Source organism: Vespa crabro, chromosome 20 (assembly GCF_910589235.1).
Source record: "Vespa crabro chromosome 20, iyVesCrab1.2, whole genome shotgun sequence".
NCBI lineage: Eukaryota > Metazoa > Arthropoda > Insecta > Hymenoptera > Vespidae > Vespa > Vespa crabro.
Genome location: NC_060974.1, coordinates 2836503 through 2844002, shown reverse-complemented (window position 1 = coordinate 2844002; position 7500 = coordinate 2836503). Strand labels below are relative to the sequence as shown.

Here is a 7500-nt window from a genome sequence, read left to right as displayed (position 1 = left end):
TCCTTCTCGTCAGAAAATAAATTTCTAGAATCAATAATAGTTATCAATGAAGGGACACGTTGATGTGTACGTAAGTACGTACGTACGTACATGACATATATATAATGTGCCCATAATTATGAAAGTGATCTAAGTTATATATTTCTTGTTTCGTGATATTTAATGAATTGCGTTTTTGAACGAATTAAAAAATATTTGTATATTATGCGACATTTTAATTTATAATTTTCTTAATCTTGATTAATGAAAATTTATTATAAATATGAAATATTGTATGAATTTCATACGAAAATGTTGTTTTTAAAGTTCTAATTGACTTAGACCATTTTCAAAATTAATTGAATGTTCAATAAATGACTTAAAGCAATAAAGAACTATGAGTTTTATTTGAAACAATAACTTTAATGAAATAATTCATGAAATAATTCATTTATTAATTATTTTTAAAAAGTAATCCATTTTTATGATTTTTTCTAGTTTTTATGATTCTTAAAATGTTCCTGATAAACTGAAGTGATGTATGATAGTAAACACATGATATCTTTATATTATTCTTCCGTTATCTGGTCTAGGGTTGGTGTATAATGAAAGTAATTTAATATTTTCTTATATTTTTAATCTTTCTCTTTTAGATGAAAGATCCAAAACGTGGAATTTAGAATCATCTAAAGAAGTTTTATAGAACATTTTATAAGGTTCACTTTTCAAGAATTTCATCCAATGAATTTTCAACCAAGAGACAGATTTTCCCGCGGTATTTTTAACTCTTTTTTTTATTGATTCTTTTAGTGTCTTCGTTGAAATAAAATCTGGCTCTGGCTGTGACATTCGTTTTATCGAAAATGGCTTTTTCCTTGTACACTTTTCTATCGATTTATAATAATGCTCAGGGTTGTATAAGTAAGTTGCTTTTTTTTTACCAGCTTACTATTTAATTCAGAAATGCGTCGAAGAGGGCCACGCGCCATTTTCAAGTTATGTTTATATGTAATTTCTTTAAAATTTTTTACTTAGATCACTTTCATAATTAACACTAAATGAATTCCGTATAACGTTGAAATAACATTCACTATCTAAAGGTTCATTTTTGACGATATCGTAAAAATTACATTAAGTACATATAGTTATGATAATGTGGATGTGAAATAACTGATAAACTCATTTTTTTGAAATTTTGACTTAGACCACTTTCATAATTATGAGCACAATATATATATATATAAATATATATATATATATATATATATATATATATATATATATGTATGTATGTATGTATGTATGTATGTGTGTATATAAGTAGTTGGCAGCATTATTCGAATGTTGTAACACACGTCGAACGTGCTTAGGAGACTCTTTTCCTTCTCTCATAGTATTTTGATAAGGATGTGTTTCTTCGTCCCTCCTCCACCCCATACCCAACCCCATAAACTTTACCTTTCCCCCTTTTCGTCTCTTACTTTTGTTCATGACCAAGTCTAGTTCTGTTAGACACGATCCTAAAATCCCGTAGGATTTACATAATTAGATTTCTATTATTTTTACAGATGCGACCGTACGTTTCTCTGTGAAATAGAGAGAGAGAGAGAAAGAGCACAAGTCTCTCTGTCTCTCTCTCTCTCTCTTTCTCTCTCTTTCTCTCTCTTTTTCTTTCTTTCGAAGTGGCGCGTGTCGTCGTCTAAACAATCATCGAACTTTCTAATCATACGTTTCTTTTTGTCCGTATTCGAACGAGAGAAACGAGTGAATAAATAAAGAGAGAGAGAGAGAGAGAGAGAAAGGGTAGGGGGAGGAAAGAGGGGAGGAGTGGTTCCTCCTGTTCTGAATCTGGAAACGTGTAGTGTTTTCTATCTATTTCGAAAGTAATATGCCTGGCTAAATATTATGAATCATGGTGAGTAATAGAATAAGTAAAAAAAAAAAAAAAAAACAAAAGAAGAGAATAATGTAACACATTTTAATTCCATTAGCTTCGACGTTTTATCTCTTTTCTTTTTTTTTTTTTTTTATTTTTTTCTTTTCCTCATTTTTATTCATTTAATTTATTTATTTGTGGTTTTTTTTTTTTTTTCGAATGAAAAGTTTCGTAAAAATAAGGAAGTGAATAACGAAGAGAATATGAAGGACAAGCGTGAGAAAAAAAATTTAAAAAAAAAAAAAAAATAAAAAAATAAAAAAATAAAATAAAGATCGGCAATTCTTTTGAAAAATTATATGTTTATATATATATATATATATATTTATTTTATTTGTGTATATATGTATATATATATATTTATTTATTTATTTATTTAAATTCGCTTTAACAATTTCTTTATTTTTTTTTCCTTTTGTCCTTTTTTTTTTTTTTTCTTTTTTTTTTTTTCTTTTTTTCATCATTTAATACAGTAATTACTATTTATTTTTTTCTTTTTAAATTCGAATAGAGGAAGAGAGAAAATGGAAAACAGATTGGAAATAAGGGATGAACGAACGTAAAGAAAAGAAAAGGGGAAAAGTAAAATGGCGAAGACAAAAAATATCGGGAAAACGAAACGAATAAAAAATGTAAATAAATAAGGGAAGAAAGAAAGACATTTTCTAAAGGGAAAGAGAGAGACAGAGTGAGAAAGAGAGAGAGGGAGAGAGGGGAGAGAGAGAGAGAGAGACGAACGATATTAGTACTTGAAAGAAAATACTTGAAAAATATATATATATATATACCACGTGCCTAAGTACCATATCCTTGGGAAAGAGAGACAAGGTATACCATATACTTACTACCCTCTCAAAGATGGGCTCTTTCGATTAACGCGCCAATCCGGAAACGGAAGACTCCTTTCTCTCTTTTTCTCTCTCTCTCTCTCTCTCTCTCTCTCTTATTTTCTTTTTTTCTCTTTTCCTTTCTTGAAGCTTCCAAGAGAAAGGGACGATACGTGCGAAGATACTTAACCCTTCGAAGGTGAAAGGGAAGCAAGAGAGCCACATTTGAAATTCGATCTTATTCGCGACCCTATATGAAAAAAAAAATAAAAAAAAAAAAAAAAAAAAAAATAAGAGAGGGAGAGAGGGAAAGGGAGGGAGGATGATAGCAAAGATTCTCAACTTTCTGAGTAAATCTTTTTCTTTTCTTTTTATTCTCATTTATTTTTCTTTTCGTTTATTTTTTTTTCTTTCTCCTTTTCTTTTTTCCTTTTTTTCTTTTTTCGTCGTTTCAGTAATTCTTTTCAATAGTTTTATCAAAGATAACCTATAAATACGTATCGATAAATAAATAAATAAATAAATAAATAAATAAATGGATAAATATATAAATAAATAAGAAAAATAAATAAATAAACAAATAAATATCACGGAAATGATAATTCTTATAGGATAGCTGCATGTCTAGTATTTATGTATGCATTTATATATGTATGTACTCATCTCATAAATATAATTTCTTTTTCACTGCGGGAACAAGAATGATCCTAAGTTATTAGAAAAATATATATCTATATATATATATATAAGAAAAATAAAATTGTGGATACTCTTTCGAGGAAGTTATCATCGAAAAAGAAAAAAGAAAAAGTAAAACACACACAGAGAAAGAGAGAGAGAGGGGGGGAACGGAAGAAAGAAATCGAATTAAAAAGGAAGAAAAAAAAAAGAAAAGAAAAATTTTTTAAATAATAAACAAAAGGACAAACGAAAAGAAATATAAGAAAATAAAAGAAGAAAAAAATAAGAAAGGGAAAAACGAATAATAATAATGAGGAAGGAGAAAAAGAAAAAGAAGCAAAGTAAATAAATCAATAAAAAAAAAAAAAAAAAAGGAAAAAAGAAAAAAAGAAAAAAAAAAGAAAAAAGAAAAAGAGCAAAGAAAACCAAAAGATATCGTAAACTAGTATTTCTCGTAGTTGGCGTAAGGGGAAATGGATAATTCGAATCGAATATGATCGCGTGTCCCAGATGAAGATACTACCAGGATTCATATCTTAATTAGGAACGCATGACCGGCGAATCCGGATTCGTCGGAAGTACGTATAATAATATTTTTCAAATATACGCCACAAACACACGTACGTACATAGACGTATAGAAATACGTAGAAACAAATACAGGCACACAAACAAACGTGATAGAACGTGATAACGTCGAAAAGTTATGCTACAGTAACGTGTCTCTTTGCACATTATTATTTGCTGTCTCTCTCTCTCTCTCTCTCTCTCTCTCTCTATCTCTTACACACATACACATACACATGCAAATACATATACATATACGCATACATGTATGCGTGAAAACACGAGATGCAATTAAAGTTCAGCAGAAGCAAGGTAAGAACGCATTTCCGTCGAAGATGCAATTATACGGGAGAATTCATCCCGATATATATATATATATATATATATATGCACATGCATAGGGAAACGCACATACACGTATACGTACTCTCTTTCTTTCTCACTCTTTTTCTATATTCGATTAATGACTCGACGAATTATGGACACCGTTCAGTGAACATAATTTATAGACCCGTGTGTTTCATTTTCGAAAACGATACACGATATCTACCACTTATACGCCCTCGCATCTCAATTCTGATTAAATTTGTGCATATGTGTATGTGTGTATGTGTGTGTGTGTGTGTGTGTGTGTGTGTATGGGTGCTAATGTGTTGGTGTATGTGTGTGTATGTATATATATTTATAATAATGCATATGAGGAATAGAGTGGGGGGAGAAGGGGGAGAGATAAAGTTTATTACGTGATAGTAAAAGTGCAAAAGATCTACGACGCGTAATATGTCAAGACTGTGGATTATTTTAATTTTTAATTAGAAATACGGACCAATGATATGCTTCTTTTACATATCGTATTACGATATTAATGTTAGAAAATAAGATAGAGATAGAGAGATAAATAGATAGATAGATATAGATAGATATAGATAGATAGAGATAAGGTGATATTTTAAATGATCCTTTTTTTGATAGATTCCGTTTCTTATATTTATTTATTTATTTCTATTATATATTGAAAAAATATCTTCGTTATTATATACATTGTTTCTTTTTTATTAATAAACGTTTGCAAATTTTTTATAACGTTTGAATATTTAGTTCTAAGTATATAAATAATATTTAGAGATTCGTTCGAAGGAATCATATGGTATATATATGTATATATGATTCTCTCACCTCGGCACAATCCCGTTTAATAAATAAATATCCAGAGTGGGTCCAAAGACCCAGCAGGGTTTGATCTACGGCAGAGCAACCAAAAAGAGAGATGAAGAGAGATGAAGAGAGATGAAGAGAGAGAGAGAGAGAGAGAGAGAGAGAGAGAGAGAGAGGAAGAGGATGGGGGAGGGAGAGAGAGCCGGTTGAAAGGGTTTCCGTCTTTTATGTATTATCCCTCTCTTTGTAAACGTATGTATGTATGTATGTATGTACCTGTGCATATATATTTTTTACATATATTCATACATAGATTCTTATGCATGTATATATATATATTTGTATATATATATATATATATATATATATATATATATATATATATATATACAAGTGAATACATTTAAGATGAAAAGAGAAAGTATGATGAGGAAGAGAACGAAGAAGAAAAAATGAAGAAGAAGAAGAAGAAGAAGAAGAAGAAGAAAAGGATCGAGAGTTGTAATGGAGATATCGCACAGCGCGCGACGCGTTATGCAAATAGGATTGCCCTTTACACGCCAAGTCGGATTGTAATTGGCTCTCGCAGAAATGGTCTTTATTTCTTTCTCTCTCTCTCTCTCTCTCTCTTTTTCTTTTTTTCTTTTTCTTTTTTTCCTTCTCTTTTTTCTTTCTCTCTCTCTCTCTCTCTCTTTTTCTTTTTCCTTCTCTTTTTTTCTTTCTCTTTTCTCTCTCTCTCTCTCTCTCTCTCTCTCTCTCTCTCTCTCTCTCACTCTCACTCTTTCTCTTCTTTCTGAAATTTTTCACACGTATAGAAATTACTTTTAAATCGATTGTTAATATATTATTTGAAGTATCGTTGGAAAGAAAGAAAAAAAAAAAGGGAAAAGAAGAAAAATAAAATGGAAAAAAAAAAACCGAAGAAGAAGGAAGAAAAGAATTCGTCTTTTATATCAAATGAATCGCGATGAACGAATTTATTCATTAATTTTCTTTTTTCTTTTTTTTTGTTTTTGTTTGTTGTTTTTTTTTTTGTCTTTTCCTCTTCTCATTTTTCTTTTCCTTTTCTCTTGCTTTCCTTTTTTCTGTTTTAATTTTCCGTCGATTTTTTTTCCTTCCTTTTCTTTTTCTTTTCTCTTTCTTTCTTTTTTTTTTCTTTTTCATTAATTTAGCATTAGTTTTTCAGATCTAGTTTTTCTTTATTAACGCACGTTACGATATAACATTTAATATCATTTTATAATTTTATATATATATATATATATATTTATGTATTTTAATAATCATTTCATATATATATTTTATTTTATTCAATAATCATATATATATATATATATATATATATATATATATATATATATTACATATTTTTATATAAACTCCAGTAAATTGACGTAACTGTTGATCATAGTCATGTACATATATGTGTCCATACACATACAGTCAAAAAAATAAATACATACACAAACAGACACATATACACACGAATATACGAATACACATATATCAAGTGAATGTATTATTTTAGTTATTTAGAAATTAGCTTCGGCCGTTCGATTGGAAAGGGGATGAAAACGTCGGCACCCCATTTCTACTTTTTCTTCTTCTCCTTCTTTTATTTTTTCCTTCTTCCTTCTTCTTCTTCGTCTTCCTCTTCTGAAAATCGCAACGGGCGGTCATCGAAAAGGGACCACCGTTCCTTATGACATCATTTATTCTCCGTATACGGCGACCTCGATGAGAGCGGAACGCTCGCGTGCAGGCACTCCGCTAATTGCAAACAGATTTATTGCACCCGGCCCTTTTCTACACAGAATTTAATGCTGCTAGAAAGCGTCGTTCCGATCAGAAGATTCTCTCTCTTTCTCTCTTTATCCCTCTTTATTTTTGTATATATAATATATACATATCGTTCTGCATTAACATTACATATATATATATATGTGTGTGTGTGTGTGTATATATGTCTTGAAATGTATTAAATTTTTTAAGGATAGTCTCAATATATCGAAACAATAAAAAAATTTCATATAAATATTTCCTTTATTTGACTATATATATATATATATATATATATATATATTTTTTTTTTTTTTTAATTATTTATTTGTTTATTCGTTTATTTATCATTATATTTACAAAATAAATTCTTCACAACTTATATCATTAATTAAGATATTTTTTTAAGTATATTAATTAAAAATGAATCTAATAATCGTTATGATACTTGGAGATAATATTGTAAAAGAAAGGAAAACAAAAAAAAAGAAAAGAAAAGAAAAGAAAGATAGAAAGAGAGAGAGAGAGAGAGAAAGAAGAAAAACAAGAAAAGAAAATTTATTACGTTCGTATATAT

General features: G+C 28.9%; 2 long non-coding RNA genes across 2 annotated transcripts in view; both read left to right on the top strand.

Annotated features, from left to right (window-relative positions):
- LOC124430959 overlaps positions 1-2537 on the top strand; it is an 8142-nt gene extending 5605 nt beyond the window's left edge. Inside the window, exons 2-3 of the long non-coding RNA XR_006943883.1 lie at positions 1548-1894; positions 2427-2537. This is a non-coding gene — a long non-coding RNA (uncharacterized LOC124430959). The remainder of the gene's footprint in view (positions 1-1547; positions 1895-2426) is intronic.
- Positions 1-7500, top strand: part of LOC124430960 — a 151780-nt gene that overhangs the window by 76299 nt on the left and 67981 nt on the right. The window lies entirely within an intron of this gene.